We start from the raw sequence: 17784 nt of genomic DNA, 5'->3' as shown, positions 1-17784 counted from the left end.
TTGGGTGTGAATTGAAAAGCACGTGGGAGGCGCCGGGGAATTCTAAGGGTGAGCGGGGCAGGGGGGGGTAAATACACACAGGTGAGTCTGAAAGATGTTTGTATGGAGATACATAATGGGATGCTGAAATACTAATGTGGGGCACTGGAGGCACATGAGGGGATGCTAGTGGGAATGCTAGTGAACAATGTGGGGGGCAAAGAAGCACATGGGGGGGGATGCAGGTGAGCAATGTGGGGGGCAGAGGAGGCACATGGGGGATGCTGCTTAGCAATGTGGGGGCACTGGAGGCACATGGGGGATGCTGCTGAGCAGTGTGGGGGCACTGGAGGTACATGGAGGGATGCTAGTGAGCAATGTGGGGGGCACTGGAGTCACATGGGGGGATGCTAGTGAGCAATGTGGGGGCACGAGTCACATGGGGGGATGCTAGTGAGCAATGTGGGGGGCACTGGAGTCACATGGGGGGGATGCTAGTGAGCAATGTGGGGGGCACTGGAGGCACATGGGATGCTAGTGAGCAATGTGGGGGGGCACTGGAGGCACATGGGGGGATGCTAGTGAGCAATGTGGGGGGCACTGGAGGCACATGGGGGTTGCTAGTGAGCAATGTGGGGGGCACTGGAGGCACATGGGGGTTGCTAGTGAGCAATGTGGGGGGCACTGGAGGCACATGGGGGTTGCTAGTGAGCAATGTGGGGGGCACTGGAGGCACATGGGGGTTGCTAGTGAGCAATGTGGGGGGCACTGGAGGCACATGGGGGTTGCTAGTGAGCAGGAAGGGGGGGGGGGCAATGGAGGCACATGGGGCTGCCAGTGAGCAGTATTGGGGGGCACTGGAGGCACATGAGTGGGGATGCTAGTGAGCAGTGTGGGGGCACTGGATGCACACAGGGGGATGCTAGTGAGCAGTGTGGGGGCACTGGATGCGCATGGGGGGGACGCTAGCGAGCAGTGTGTGGGGGGGGCACTGGAGGCACATGGGATGTTAGTGAGCAGTGTGTGGGGGGCACTGGAGGCACATGGGACGCTAGTGAGCAGTGTGTGTGGGGGGCACTGGAGGCACATGGGACGCTAGTGAGCAGTGTGTGTGGGGGGCACTGGAGGCACATGGGATGCTAGTGAGCAGTGTGTGGGGGGCACTGGAGGCACATGGGATGCTAGTGAGCAGTGTGTGGGGGGCACTGGAGGCACATGGGATGCTAGTGAGCAGTGTGTGGGGGGCACTGGAGGCACATGGGATGCTAGTGAGCAGTGTGTGGGGGGCACTGGAGGCACATGGGATGCTAGTGAGCAGTGTGTGGGGGGCACTGGAGGCACATGGGATGCTAGTGAGCAGTGTGTGGGGGGCACTGGAGGCACATGGGATGCTAGTGAGCAGTGTGGGGGGGCACTGGAGGCACATGGGATGCTAGTGAGCAGTGTGGGGGCACTGGAGGCACATGGGATGCTAGTGAGCAGTGTGTGTGGGGCACTGGAGGCACATGGGATGCTAGTGAGCAGTGTGTGTGGGGCACTGGAGGCACATGGGATGCTAGTGAGCAGTGTGTGTGGGGCACTGGAGGCACATGGGATGCTAGTGAGCAGTGTGTGTGGGGCACTGGAGGCACATGGGATGCTAGTGAGCAGTGTGTGGGGGGCACTGGAGGCACATGGGATGCTAGTGAGCAGTGTGTGGGGGGCACTGGAGGCACATGGGATGCTAGTGAGCAGTGTGTGTGGGGGGCACTGGAGGCACATGGGATGCTAGTGAGCAGTGTGGGGGGGCACTGGAGGCACATGGGATGCTAGTGAGCAGTGTGGGGGCACTGGAGGCACATGGGATGCTAGTGAGCAGTGTGGGGGGCACTGGAGGCACATGGGGGGATGCTAGTGAGCAGGAAGGGGGGGGGGCAATGGAGGCACATGGGGCTGCCAGTGAGCAGTATTGGGGGGCACTGGAGGCACATGAGTGGGGATGCTAGTGAGCAGTGTGGGGGCACTGGATGCACACAGGGGGATGCTAGTGAGCAGTGTGGGGGCACTGGATGCGCATGGGGGGGACGCTAGCGAGCAGTGTGTGGGGGGGGGGCACTGGAGGCACATGGGATGTTAGTGAGCAGTGTGGGGGGGGCACTGGAGGCACATGGGACGCTAGTGAGCAGTGTGTGTGGGGGGCACTGGAGGCACATGGGACGCTAGTGAGCAGTGTGTGTGGGGGGCACTGGAGGCACATGGGATGCTAGTGAGCAGTGTGTGTGGGGGGCACTGGAGGCACATGGGATGCTAGTGAGCAGTGTGTGGGGGGCACTGGAGGCACATGGGATGCTAGTGAGCAGTGTGTGGGGGGCACTGGAGGCACATGGGATGCTAGTGAGCAGTGTGTGGGGGGCACTGGAGGCACATGGGATGCTAGTGAGCAGTGTGTGGGGGGCACTGGAGGCACATGGGATGCTAGTGAGCAGTGTGGGGGGGCACTGGAGGCACATGGGATGCTAGTGAGCAGTGTGTGGGGGGCACTGGAGGCACATGGGATGCTAGTGAGCAGTGTGTGTGGGGGGCACTGGAGGCACATGGGATGCTAGTGAGCAGTGTGGGGGGGCACTGGAGGCACATGGGATGCTAGTGAGCAGTGTGGGGGCACTGGAGGCACATGGGATGCTAGTGAGCAGTGTGTGTGGGGCACTGGAGGCACATGGGATGCTAGTGAGCAGTGTGTGTGGGGCACTGGAGGCACATGGGATGCTAGTGAGCAGTGTGGGGGGGGGCACTGGAGGCACATGGGATGCTAGTGAGCAGTGTGGGGGGCACTGGAAGCACATGGGATGCTAGTGAGCAGTGTGGGGGCACTGGAGGCACATGGGATGCTAGTGAGCAGTGTGTGTGGGGCACTGGAGGCACATGGGATGCTAGTGAGCAGTGTGTGTGGGGCACTGGAGGCACATGGGATGCTAGTGAGCAGTGTGTGTGGGGCACTGGAGGCACATGGGATGCTAGTGAGCAGTGTGTGTGGGGCACTGGAGGCACATGGGATGCTAGTGAGCAGTGTGTGGGGGGCACTGGAGGCACATGGGATGCTAGTGAGCAGTGTGTGTGGGGGGCACTGGAGGCACATGGGATGCTAGTGAGCAGTGTGGGGGGGCACTGGAGGCACATGGGATGCTAGTGAGCAGTGTGGGGGCACTGGAGGCACATGGGATGCTAGTGAGCAGTGTGGGGGGCACTGGAGGCACATGGGGGGATGCTAGTGAGCAGGAAGGGGGGGGGGCAATGGAGGCACATGGGGCTGCCAGTGAGCAGTATTGGGGGGCACTGGAGGCACATGAGTGGGGATGCTAGTGAGCAGTGTGGGGGCACTGGATGCACACAGGGGGATGCTAGTGAGCAGTGTGGGGGCACTGGATGCGCATGGGGGGGACGCTAGCGAGCAGTGTGTGGGGGGGGGCACTGGAGGCACATGGGATGTTAGTGAGCAGTGTGTGGGGGGCACTGGAGGCACATGGGACGCTAGTGAGCAGTGTGTGTGGGGGGCACTGGAGGCACATGGGACGCTAGTGAGCAGTGTGTGTGGGGGGCACTGGAGGCACATGGGATGCTAGTGAGCAGTGTGTGGGGGGCACTGGAGGCACATGGGATGCTAGTGAGCAGTGTGTGGGGGGCACTGGAGGCACATGGGATGCTAGTGAGCAGTGTGTGGGGGGCACTGGAGGCACATGGGATGCTAGTGAGCAGTGTGTGGGGGGCACTGGAGGCACATGGGATGCTAGTGAGCAGTGTGTGGGGGGCACTGGAGGCACATGGGATGCTAGTGAGCAGTGTGTGGGGGGCACTGGAGGCACATGGGATGCTAGTGAGCAGTGTGGGGGGGCACTGGAGGCACATGGGATGCTAGTGAGCAGTGTGGGGGCACTGGAGGCACATGGGATGCTAGTGAGCAGTGTGTGTGGGGCACTGGAGGCACATGGGATGCTAGTGAGCAGTGTGTGTGGGGCACTGGAGGCACATGGGATGCTAGTGAGCAGTGTGGGGGGCACTGGAGGCACATGGGATGCTAGTGAGCAGTGTGGGGGGGCACTGGAGGCACATGGGATGCTAGTGAGCAGTGTGTGGGGGGCACTGGAGGCACATGGGATGCTAGTGAGCAGTGTGTGTGGGGGGCACTGGAGGCACATGGGATGCTAGTGAGCAGTGTGGGGGGGCACTGGAGGCACATGGGATGCTAGTGAGCAGTGTGGGGGCACTGGAGGCACATGGGATGCTAGTGAGCAGTGTGTGTGGGGCACTGGAGGCACATGGGATGCTAGTGAGCAGTGTGTGTGGGGCACTGGAGGCACATGGGATGCTAGTGAGCAGTGTGGGGGGGGCACTGGAGGCACATGGGATGCTAGTGAGCAGTGTGGGGGGCACTGGAAGCACATGGGATGCTAGTGAGCAGTGTGTGTGGGGCACTGGAAGCACATGGGATGCTAGTGAGGAGTGTGGGGGGGCACTGGAAGCACATGGGATGCTAGTGAGGAGTGTGTGGGGGGCACTGGAAGCACATGGGATGCTAGTGAGGAGTGTGTGGGGGGCACTGGAAGCACATGGGATGCTAGTGAGCAGTGTGTGGGGGGCACTGGAAGCACATGGGATGCTAGTGAGCAGTGTGTGGGGGGCACAGGAAGCACATGGGATGCTAGTGAGCAGTGTGGGGGGCACTGGAGGCACATGCGGAGATGCTAGTGAGCAGTGTGGGGGGCACTGCAGGGATGCTAGCGAGCAGTGTGGGTGGGCACTGGATGCACATGGGGGGATGCTGGTGAGCAGTATGTTGGGGCACTGAAGGGACATGGGGGGATGCTGGTGAGTAGTATGGGGGGCACTGGAGGCACATGGGCAGATGCTGGTGAGTAGTGTGGGGGGCACTGGAGGCACATGGGCAGATGCTGGTGAGTAGTGTGGGGGGCACTGGAGGCACATGGGCAGATGCTGGTGAGTAGTGTGGGGGGCACTGGAGGCACATGGGCAGATGCTGGTGAGTAGTGTGGGGGGCACTGGAGGCACATGGGCAGATGCTGGTGAGCAGTGTGGGGGGCACTAGAGGCACAGAAGGTGTGCTGGAGGATGGGGCGATACTGGTGAGCAGTGTGGGTTGCACTGGAGGCACATGGGGGGATGCTGGTGAGCTGTGTGGGGGGCACTGGAGGCACAAGGGATGCTGGTGAGCAGTGTGGGGGGCACTGGAGGCACAAGGGAGGCTGGTGAGCAGTGTGGGGGGCACTGGAGGCACAAGGGATGCTGTTGAGCAGTGGGGGGGCACTGGAGGCACAAGGGATGCTGGTGAGCAGTGTGGGGGGCACTGGAGGCACAAGGGAGGCTGGTGAGCAGTGTGGGGGGCACTGGAGGCACAAGGGAGGCTGATGAGCAGTGTGGGGGGCACTGGAGGCACAAGGGAGGCTGGTGAGCAGTGTGGGGGGCACTGGAGGCACAAGGGAGGCTGGTGAGCAGTGTGGGGGGCACTGGAGGCACAAGGGAGGCTGGTGAGCAGTGTGGGGGGCACTGGAGGCACAAGGGAGGCTGGTGAGCAGTGTGGGGGCACTGGAGGCACAAGGGATGCTGTTGAGCAGTGTGGGGGGCACTGGAGGCACAAGGGATGCTGGTGAGCAGTGTGGGGGGCACTGGAGGCACAAGGGATGCTGGTGAGCAGTGTGGGGGGCACTGGAGGCACAAGGGATGCTGGTGAGCAGTGTGGGGGCACTGGAGGCACAAGGGATGCTGGTGAGCAGTGTGGGGGCACTGGAGGTACAAGGGATGCTGGTGAGCAGTGTGGGGGCACTGGAGGCACATGGGAGATACTGATGAGCAGTATGGGGGCACTGGAGGCACATGGGAGATACTGGTGAGCAGTATGGGAAGCACTGGATGCACATGGGGGAATGCTGGTGAGCAGTGTGGGGAGCACTGGATGCACATGGAGGAATGCTAGTGAGCCGTGTGGGGGGCACTGGATGCACATGGGGGGTTGCTAGTGAGCCGTGTGGGGGGCACTGGATGCACATGGGGGGATGCTAGTGAGCCGTGTGGGGGGCACTGGATGCACATGGGGGGATGCTAGTGAGCAGTGTGGGGGGCACTGGAGGCACATGGGGGGATGCTAGTGAGCAGTGTGGGGGGCACTGAAGGCACATGGGGGGGATGCTAGTGAGCAGTGTGGGGGGCACTGAAGGCACAAGGGATGCTGGTGAGTAGTGTGGGGGGCACTGGAGGCACATGAGGTGTGCTGGAGGATGGGGTGATACTGGTGAGCAGTGTGGGGGGCTAAGGAGGCATATGGGGGATGCTGATGAGCAATGTGGGGGGCACTGGAGGCACATGGGGGGGATGCTGGCGGGGGCACTGGAGGCACATGGGGGGATGCTAGTGAGCAGTGTGGGGGGCACTGAAGGCACATGGGGGGGATGCTAGTGAGCAGTGTGGGGGGCACTGAAGGCACGGGGGATGCTGGTGAGTAGTGTGGGGGGCACTGGAGGCACATGAGGTGTGCTGGAGGATGGGGTGATACTGGTGAGCAGTGTGGGGGGCTAAGGAGGCATATGGGGGGGATGCTGATGAGCAATGTGGAGGGGAATGGAGGCACATGGGAGGGATGCTGGTGGGGGCACTAGAGGCACATGGGGGGATGCTGGTGAGCAGTGTAGGGGTTACTGGAGACACATGGGGTATGATGCTGAGCAGTGTGGGGGGCACTGGAGGCACAGAAGGTGTGCTGGAGGATGGGGCGATACTGTTGAGCAGTGTGGGTTGCACTGGAGGCACATGGGGGGATGCTGGTGAGCTGTGTGGGGGGCACTGGAGGCACAAGGGATGCTGGTGGGCTGTGTGGGGGGCACTGGAGGCACAAGGGAGGCTGGTGAGCAGTGTGGGGAGCACTGGAGGCACAAGGGAGGCTGGTGAGCAGTGTGGGGAGCACTGGAGGCTGGTGAGCAGTGGGGGGGGGGCACTGGAGGCACAAGGGAGGCTGGTGAGCAGTGGGGGGGGGCACTGGAGGTACAAGGGATGCTGGTGAGCAGTGTGGGGGCACTGGAGGCACATGGGAGATACTGGTGAGCAGTATGGGGGCACTGGAGGCACATGGGAGATACTGGTGAGCAGTATGGAAAGCACTGGATGCACGTGGGGGAATGCTGGTGAGCAGTGTTGGAAGCACTGGATGCACATTGAGGAATGCTAGTGAGCCGTGTGCGGGGCACTGGATGCACATGGGGGGATGCTAGTGAGCAGTGTGGGGGGCACTGAATGCACATGGGGGGATGCTAGTGAGCAGTGTGGGGGGCACTGAAGGCACATGAGGGATGCTGGTGAGTAGTGTGGGGGGCACTGGAGGCACATGAGGTGTGCTGGAGGATGGGGTGATACTGGTGAGCAGTGTGGGGGGCTAAGGAGGCACATGGGGGGGATGCTGATGAGCAATGTGGGGGGCACTGGAGGCACATGGGGGGGATGCTGGTGGGGGCACTGGAGGCACATGGGATGCTGGTGAGCAGTTTAGGCGTTACTGGAGACACATGGGGTATGATGCTGAGCAGTGTGGGTGGGCACTGGAGGCACAAAGGATGCTGGTAAGCAGTGTGGGGGGCACTGGAGGCACAAGGGATGCTAGTGAGCAGTGTGAGGGGCACTGGATGCACATGGGGGGATGCTGGTGAGTAGTGTGGGGGGCACTGGAGGCACATGGGGGGATGCTGGTGAGCAGTGTGGGGGGCACTGGAGGCACATGGCCAGATGCTGGTTAGTAGTGTGGGGGGCACTGGAGGCACATGGGCAGATGCTGGTGAGCAGTGTGGGGGGCACTGGAGGCACACGAGTTGTGCTGGAAGATGGGGCGATACTGGTGAGCAGTGTCTGTTGCACTGGAGGCAAATGGGGGGGATGCTGTTGAGTAATGTGGGGGGCACTGGAGGCACATGGGGGGATGCTGGTGAGTAATGTGGGGGGCACTGGAGGCACATGGGGCTGCTGGTGAGCAGTGGGGGCACATGAGGTGCACTGGGGGTTACGTGGGGGATGGTGGGATACTGGAGGTACGTGGGGGACGCTAGTGAGCAGTGTGTGGCGCACTGGATGCGCATGGGGGATGCTGGTGAGCAGTGTGGGGGGCACGAGGCACATGGGGGAAGCTGGTGAGCAGTGTGGGGGGCACTGGAGGAACATGGGTATGCTGGTGAGCAGTGTGGGGGCACTGGGGGAACATGGGGTATGCTGGTGAGCAGAGTGGTGGCACTGGAGGCACATGGGGGATGCTGGTGAGCAGTGTGGGGGCACTGGAGGCACATGGGGGATGCTGGTGAGCAGTGTGGGGGCACTGGAGGCACATGGGGGATGCTGGTGAGCAGTGTGGGGGCACTGGAGGCACATGGGGGGGATGCTGGGGAGCCGTGGGAGGGCACTGGAGGCACATGGGGGATGCTGGTGAGCAGTGTGGGGGCACTGGAGGCACATGGGGGATGCTGGTGAGCAGTGTGGGGGCACTGGAGGCACATGGGGGATGCTGGTGAGCAGTGTGGGGGCACTGGAGGCACATGGGGGATGCTGGTGAGCAGTGTGCGGCACTGGAGGCACATGGGGGGGGGATGCTGGGGAGCCGTGGGAGGGGCACTAAAGGCACATGGGGATTCTAGTGAGCAGGGTGGGGGGCACTGGAGGCACATGGGGGGGGGGATGCTGGGGAGCCATGTGAGGGGCACTGGAGGCACATGGGGATTCTAGTGAGCAGTGTGGGGGGCACTGGAGGCACATGGGGGGATGCTGGGGAGCCGTGTGAGGGGCACTGGAGGCACATGGGGGGATGCTGGGGAGCCGAGTGGGGGGCACTGGAGGCACATGGGGGGGGGGTGCTGGAGGGCTGTGTGGGGGGCACTGGAGGCACATGGGGTGGATGCTGGTGAGCCGTGTGGGGGGTACTGAAGGCACATGGGGGGGGATGCTGGTGAGCAGTATGGGGGCACTGGAGGCACATTGAGGTGTGCTGGTGGTTACGTGGGGGATGGTGTGATGCTGGTGGGCACTGGAGGCACATGGGAGAGTTTACCTCCCCTGCTCAGTCATTATAAAGTGACATGGTTCTCAGAATGTTGCGACATAAATACAAGAAAATGTGGTAAGATATGTTCTCATTGGTGCCATAACAGTCCTGACCCAAAGAATAGTGGTCACGTGTTGTTTGTGTTTCATAGTAAAAGTTGCAAAACTTCAACCATAAAAAAGCAGAGGCATCCCTCACATGGACGTTTTTTTACTGCCTTTTCAACGCAGAGATAAACGCTGTACAAGGCTCTCTTTCATTTCAATGGGGCTGTTCACGCAAGCGTCAAAACGCTGCACTATGACAACGATGCATGTCCTATCTTTGGCCGTTTTTAGCCCTGAAATGAATGGGCAGCATTAGCAGCGCTGCTGAAAATGCAGAACAACTTGGTGCCGCAATTTGGGCAGCGCTAAACGTAGCGCTAGCTGCACTACCAAAAAAAAGTTATACTCACTGATGCTGCCACCATGGGGTCTTGGCGCTGCTGTCCGGGGCTCCAGTCACTTGTCATAGATTCTTTTGCTAGTGATGGGCGTTTGAAGACCCCATCTCCAGCAAGAGATTGCTCTCATTGGCTAATTGAGTGCCAATCACAGCCAGCACTCTATGCACCAATCATAGACGTTCAATAAATGAATGGCTCGTGGCTCAGTCAATCAGAGCAACATCTTGCTGTAGGCGTGGTCTTGAAACCCTGTTAACATCAAGAGATGCCCGGCAAGTGCCTTTTTTCAGCTTCCTTGACTGCGTTATCAGCTGTGCTGAAACCGCAGCCAAAACGCCGGTATAACACATGCCAGCACTGCTGAAACCGCGGTAAACGCAGTGTTGAAAAATTGGCATAAGAGGATTACATCGCGCAAGCTAGGACTACAGGTGTGACTGCTGGCCCCTCCCCTTTGGGTCCAGGTGTTCACACCAGGTGAAGCCATTTTATCTGCCTTTTTTTCTTACACAATTCTCTGAGGAGCTGTCCTGTTTTAACTTTTATTATCACTACTATAAGATATACTAGTGTAAGAACAGCGCTTCGACAAACCCAATGATTAAAAAAAGCAACAACAGTAGATGACAAAGAATTCACCCGGTGCAAGCAGTGAGGCCAGAAAGAACTGGGAATACCACTACACCCAGAAGACGCCGCTAGGAACCAATCATAGACTTCTTTCGGACTCTCAAAATCCCCAAGGAAAAAGAGCTGCATGATCTACCACCAGACACCGTTGAGGTTCCCTGTAAAAAAACAATGCAAGAATACAATAAAAAAAGAGAGATCTTGTGCTTCTTTATGGGGGTGAGCATAAATGCATAGTGGTGCCCTCCTTTGTTCATGGAAAGGCTTTGAAGAGGTTATCAATGGTCTATCTTGAGGATAGGCCATCAGCATCTGATTGGTAGGGTTTCTCCTGATGAGATGCCTGCCAATTGGTTAATTAAAGGGGCTGTGGCACTCTAATTAGCGCTGCAGCCTCTTCAATGTTTATATCGGCGCCTGATGCTGTAAGTACTCAGTACAGTGTAGTATTTATAGTGGCTGTCCTGGGTACTGTAGGCTTGTACCATTCAAGAGAACAGCTGATAAAATATTATGTGGCATTCTGAGCCTGGATAACCCCTTTAACTGAAAGAATCTGAGTTTTCTCCAAGTTGTGCCTAAGCAGTTCTGTGCTGCTCCTGCATCCGCACAGTTGCCATGATAAAGGTGTACCTTGCAGTGCAGGAACAATAGGCATGTCAGTCAGCGCTCGTTTGTTGTTTGTATGGGTATATTATCTGCAGTATGGGGAGCAATTATCATTAATGCAGTAATTCATCCCCATACTGCTATCATTGGTCACTGGCACATCTCTGTTTTCTTTGGAAATGTGCAGCGATCAGGTCACAAAGCAGTGTTTGTCTGATGGTTGATTCTTGGACTTTTTATGTGGCCTAACGATCAGGCAGCCAAACCTTGTAGGACCATTGAAAAGGCCTTTGAAGGCTCCTTCACGCTTGTGATAAAATCATGTGACGCAAGAGTGAGTTAGGACGTAGAATTTTGAAACCAATGATTCTCAATGATTTTAATCCCATTTGCAATGTTTTCACTAATCTGATGTTGCAAGATTTAAAAATTGCAGCATATTCTATCTTTCTGCGTTTTGTGATTTAAAATTTTTCTCTCCTAGTCCATGTTTCCCTATAGAGGCTCCTTTTTATTGCAATGCATGAACTTACAATTTTAGCCCGATGCAATGTGTTTTCAACATTAGAAACTCTTATTCAGAAAATTGCAGGCCGCAGCGATGCGTTATTTTTCACAAAATTTGCCAGAATGCAATTGTGATTTTTTTTTTTTTTTTTTTCCCCCGCGATTTTTCTCAAGGCAAAATCTTGATTGCAAGTGTGAAGAAGCCCTAAAGGGAATATCCAGGAAAGGCGGTATCAGACATGCGGAGCAGAGGACTAGAGAGCTGGGCTAAATGACAAATACTTTGACACGATGTAACAATGTGAATAAGATAGGACCACTCACTGGACTGTACATACGGAGGTACATCAAACTGAAAACCTAAATAGTTAAAGCCAGCTGCACACACTGGAAGCAATCTGAACGCTGCCTGTATATCAGCTTTAGCCATTATGGCACCTTGACCAAATCGCTGTAATAAAACTAAAGCTGAATTAAATAAAGCATACTTCACCACTGCCTGACCCGCATCTACCTCATCATTCAGGGAAGCATTAGGGGGAAAAGACAGGTGGTGAATGACTTGAAAAGTATCTGCTTTTTTTTTTGGCACTAGACCCAAAGGAGATAACCTGAAATTCTCAAAAGGAGGACTACTAAATGGTCCAGCAACCCGGCCTTCTTGAATCTCCTTTAGGATTTTATCACGCACCACTTCCAACTGCAACTTGACCGAACTTAAGTTTTCCACCCAATTACACACGGAGCCTTTAAAACCTGAGATGATAAATCCGACCCGAAAACCTTCTACAATGAGTTGGGCCCTCCGGCGCTCTGGGTACCGTCCTAACCAAGGCAGCAGCCTTCCCAGCCTCACTGGGGTTGAGGCCTTTAACATGCAAATCCCTCGTACCAACCTGAGAGCTGGCTGCTACAGCCTTGCGAAAGCACTTTACCACAGGGTGCAATCCATTACAAAAGGAGCACTGGTGCCGGTACCTGCCGTTCTGAAGCCATTTACACTGACTTTCATTAAATGCAAAGCAGTGTCCTCTCTTCAGCACCGCCCCTGTTGTGGATTGCACCCTAGGAAAGCTCTGCTGCCTCGGTGGAATCATTAAGCTCAGCCACAGACCCACATCTTTGACTCCCCATTTCAAATTGGGGTATATCGCCAGCTTTTGGCGAAACATTTCAATAAACCATGATGATCCGCCAAAGCTGCGATATGCCTCCAATATAATGTCGATATGTTGCAGAATGCCTGCAGTCTTAACCGACGGCTTCTCAGATAACACTGCAGCATAAATGCAAAACGCCTGCAACCACACATTGAAACTCTTGGGGCGGTTTTTTTCTTCCTCTTCTGATTTTGCAGCCTCCTTGCCTGATGGTAATAGTGGCAAGAGTTCCACAAACTCTCCGCGCCAGATTTTCTCCTTAGTGGCTATTGGCAGGTGAAACCCCAGCGGGGACAGCTCACAGGGCAGAGCTTCTTGATAACACTGTGAGCTCACACCGGCCTTGTTATCCATCAATGGGACCGCTGGTGCAGCTATCCATGACACTGCTGGGGATTCATCCTGCACAGTTAACCCTCTATTTAACTCCACTGACTGCTGCACCCCTGAAGCACCAGCCTGTAATAACCCTCTCAGGGTCAGCAAACACTAAGGTTGCTAGCGTATTAGCAGACGCCAGCAATGGCTGCGATAAACCTTCGTTGCCAGAGGGCAGTGAAAAACACTGCCCTCCAGAAGTCTCACCACCACTGGAGCTTGCCGCTGCTGTCCTCTGGATGGCTGGCCCTTCAGCTGCTGTGGAGCCCAACGGAGTCCTCCTGGAACTGTCCTCCGCTGGCTTGTGACGCTGTGGGGAAACTGATGGAGAATAGCGCCTGCTGCTCTTACGTGTGCCCTTACTCCTAGCGCAGGTCTGTATCTCCACAACCCCTGGTACTAAAGCTTCCAGCGGGCATCCAGTCAGCCCCTCCGATGCCACCTTCCTTCCAGACAACCTCTTCCTTGCACTGGACGATGCTGCAGCACTTCTAGTGGAGTCCCTCCTGGGCAAAATGACCGCTGACCCAGCACCTCCGGCATCCTCCGTGTCACTCGACTCAGAGGCTAAAAGGGAGATATCCTTCAAGCTGGCAGGTAAGGCAGACACACCTGCAGCAGGAACTTCCAGGCAACGTCTCAGCCACTCTTCACCCCCTGCAGCCTCCGCTCTCACTATCAGCTGCCTCAGCAAGTCCTCCATCACACAGCTGGCAACCTTGAATGCTGTGAGGAAAATGTGAAAGGATTCTGCAGCTTTTCCTAATGATATCTCCTCTCTTCTTCCCGCTCAAACTTCCACCAATCAGAGCATGTTGCTAGGCTTTTGCCTCACAGAGACCTTCCCTCCTGAAAGGTCACCACCGTTATCTTCTTGCCCAATTATTCTCTGTCGCCAGGCTTACCAGCTTCCATAGCAGACTCCTCATATTATAGCTGACCCAAGAATGACAATAAAAAGAGGTTAGAACCCCCCCCCCCCCATGCCCAATTCAAACCATATCCGTCTATCTTTTATTAAAGTTATTAACCCCAGATTCCGTGAGGCCTCAGTCCCCTAGCGTCCTTCTGCCGTACAAGGGTCCTTGTTATCTTGCACAACACATCGGTGGGACTGGGATCCCTTTTGTGACTTATCTATGTGCAAGTATAATACCAAGCAGCTACCCCTCCCAATATATGATAGGAGTGTGAGCAGTGGTTCTATATTTTGCATCTGTGCAAGCTTGCTCATATAGCAATTTGCCTTCCTTCATGCTGTTGAGAAGTGGTGTCTATACTTGCCCTTATGTTTTTGTATTTGTAGAAGTCTGAAAACTACAGTAGTGCACAGAGCGAGATCCATTCATCTTCATTGCAGTATTTGGCAGTAAAATGACAAGCATAGAAGGAAGCACACAGAAATATGAAAATCACTTGATCTGCATATTGTATACTGCAGTAGTAATCAGAAAAGGGACACTACATAAATGCCTTATACATAAAGAGCATCCTAATCCAAAAGATCCTGCTGAAGTCTGAGGATTAGTCATTTCTATGTGAGTAACTAGATTCCCGTCGCTTAACAGGACCTAATCGGTATGAAACCTCAGTATATCACACATGGAAAAGGTCCTTTTCAGGTACCGGAAATAGTAGTTTCTATGTGAGCTGGCTAGATCCTGGAAACACCTGTTTTACCAATTTAATTTGGGCAAAGCCAGGTATATCAGCCAGTGTAAAATATGCAAAAAGGTTCTTTTCAGGTATGAGAAATAATCATTTCTACATAAGTCTGCTAGATCCCATCACTCAAAAGGACTGAATCAGTATGAAACCTTCTCTATCTATATATATAAAGCTGAAAGCTTTGACTGACTCACTCACTGACTGACTGACTGACTGACTAACTGACTCGCCAAAAGTTCTCCAACTTCCCAATGTCGTAGAAACATGAAATTTGGCGCAAGCATAGATTATCTCCAAAATAGGAAAAGAAATTGGGTCCCAACTCGATTATTCAATTCTAGCGCAAAAGAATTGGCGTCGAAATTTAACGTACGTAATCTAAATCACTCACTTCCCAATGTCATAGAAACGGGAAATTTGGCACGAGCATTGATTATGTCATAAATAGGAAAAGTTAATAGGTCCCAACTCGATTGTTCAATTCTATGCGCAAAAGAAGTGGCGTCAAAATTTTACATACATAATCTAAATCTCTCACTTCCCAATGTCATAGAAACGTGAAATTTGGCAGGAGCATTGATTATGTCATAAAAAGGAAAAGCTAATGGGTCCCAACTCGATTATTCAATTCTATGCGCAAAAGAATTAGCGTCCAAATTTTACGTGCGGAATGTAATTTTCTCACTTTCCGGTGTCATAGAAACGTGAAATTTAGCACGAGCATTGATTATGTCATAAATAGGAAAAGCGAATGGGTCCCAACTCGATTATTCAATTCTAGCGCAAAAGAATTGGCGTCCAAATTTTACGTGCGGAATGTAATTTTTTCACTTTCCGGTGTCATAGAAACGGGAAATTTGGCACGAGCATTGATTATGTCATAAATAGGAAAAGCTAATGGGTCCCAACTCGATTATTTAATTCTATGCGCAAAAGAATTAGCGTCCACATTTTACGTACGGAATGTAATTTTTTCACTTTCCGGTGTCATAGAAACGGGAAATTTGGCACGAGCATTGATTATGTCATAAATATTAAAAGCTAATGGGTCCCAACTCCATTATTCAATTCCATGCGCAAAATAATTAGCGTCCAAATTTTACGTGCGGAATGTAATTCTCTCACTTTCCGGTGTCATAGAAACAGGAAATTTGGCACGAGCATTGATTATGTCATAGATAAGAAAAGCTAATGGGTCCCAACTCCATTATTCAATTCTATGCACAAAAGAATTGGCGTCCAAATTTTACGTACATAATCTAAATCTCTCACTTCCCAATGTGATAGAAACATGAAATTTGGCACGAGCATTGATTATGTCATAAATAGGAAAAGTTAATAGGTCCCAACTTGATTATTCAATTCTAGCGCAAAAGAATTGGCGTCGAAATTTTACGTGCGGAATGTAATTTTTTCACTTTCCGGTGTCATAGAAACGGGAAATTTGTCACGACCATTGATTATGTCATAAATAGGAAAAGCTAATGGGTCCCAACTCGATTTTTCAATTCTATGCGCAAAAGAATTAGCGTCCAAATTTTACGTGCAGAATGTAATTTTTTCACTTTCCGGTGTCATAGAAACGGGAAATTTGGCACGAGCATTGATTATGTCATAAATATTAAAAGCTAATGGGTCCCAACTTGATTATTCAATTCTATGCGCAAAAGAATCAGCGTCCAAATTTTACGTACGGAATCTAATTTTCTCACTTTCCGGTGTCATAGAAACGGGAAATTTGTCACGACCATTGATTATGTCATAAATAGGAAAAGCTAATGGGTCCCAACTCGATTATTCAATTCTATGCGCAAAAGAATTAGCGTCCAAATTTTACGTGCGGAATGTAATTTTTTCACTTTCCGGTGTCATAGAAACGGGAAATTTGGCAGGAGCATTGATTATGTCATAAATAGGAAAAGCTAATGGGTCCCAACTCGATTATTTAATTCTATGCGCAAAAGAATTAGCGTCCAAATTTTAAAATGGTATTGGGGTCTGCCTATACTGCTGCCACGTAAATTTTACAGGGGTTTGCCTATACTTCTGCCACAAGGATCTTACTTGGGTCTGCCTATACTGCTGCTACACAAATGTTACTGGGGTCTGCCTATACTGTTACTACAGAAATGTTACTAATATTGGGCTCTGCCTATACTGCTGCTACTGAAATGTTACTGGGGTCTGCCTATACTGCTGCTACATAAATGTTTCAGGGGTCTGCCTATACTGCTGCTACACAAATGTAACAAGGGTCTGCCTATACTGCTGCTACAGAAATGTTACAGGGGTCTGCCAATACTGCTGTTACATAAATGCTACTAGGAGGTCTGCGTATACTTCTGCTACTAAAATGTTACTGGGGTCTGCCTATACTTGTGGCACGCAAATGTTACAGGGGTCTGCCTATACTTCTGCTAATGAAATGTTTCTGGGGTCTGTCTATACTGTTACTACAGAAATGTTACTGGGGTATTCCTAGACTTCTGCAACATAACTGTTACTGGGGTCAGCTTATACCTTTGCTACAGGAATATTACAGGGGACTGTGTATACTATGGGTGCACTAAGTCTTCCCATCGCGGTGTTCTACCTATCTGGTCCCCCAAAAAACCCAGACTTACTAGGGCATGGATTCTGGATCCGGGGCATTGCAATGGGATTTCTTTATGTACCGTCTGTGGGTTCCTGGGAGCCACCCATGCTGTGGGTGCACACAGACTTCCCATAGTGGAGTTGTATCTGCCTGGCACTTTTAAAAAAACCCAGACTGACTAGGGCATGGAGTGTGGGCCGAAGCCAACATGTATTTTCTCTTACGTTACCACAGCTATCCGGGGCACTGCAATGGGATTTCTTTATGTACCGTCTGTGGGTTCCTGGAAGCCACCCATGCTGTGGGTGCACACAGACTTCCCATATAGGTGTTTTACCTGTCTGCCCTCAAAACACTGACAGACTTCGGTAGGGTGCAGAGTGCAGATGGTTTACCCCTTGCGTTGTCGATGAGGTATCCGACACCCAAACAATGAGTAGTGTGTGGACACATGGTTTCCCCATTCCTATGTCACTCGCAGCACCTTGGGCCACACAAGGTGTTTGCTGGGACAGAGGCTGACCAAGGGCCCGCTCACATACTTCCGACACAGAGTATTGCTGCATTGTGGAGATGTGTAGAAGTGCTGGGCTGGCAGCTGAGTCCCCTTTATGCCCACGTTTGCAGCTCCTGATGGAGGTGGCACAGAATTGAAATGAAGATCGAACATCAATTTCTCATCAATTCTCTACAGCATTGTAGGCTATCGCCCCCCCTTTAAAGAGGGTCGCTACCTGGCCGTGCCAAC

The sequence above is a fragment of the Eleutherodactylus coqui genome, chromosome 4 (genome assembly GCF_035609145.1).
Source record: "Eleutherodactylus coqui strain aEleCoq1 chromosome 4, aEleCoq1.hap1, whole genome shotgun sequence".
Taxonomy (NCBI): Eukaryota; Metazoa; Chordata; class Amphibia; order Anura; family Eleutherodactylidae; genus Eleutherodactylus; species Eleutherodactylus coqui.
Note: the sequence above shows the minus strand (reverse complement) of the source record.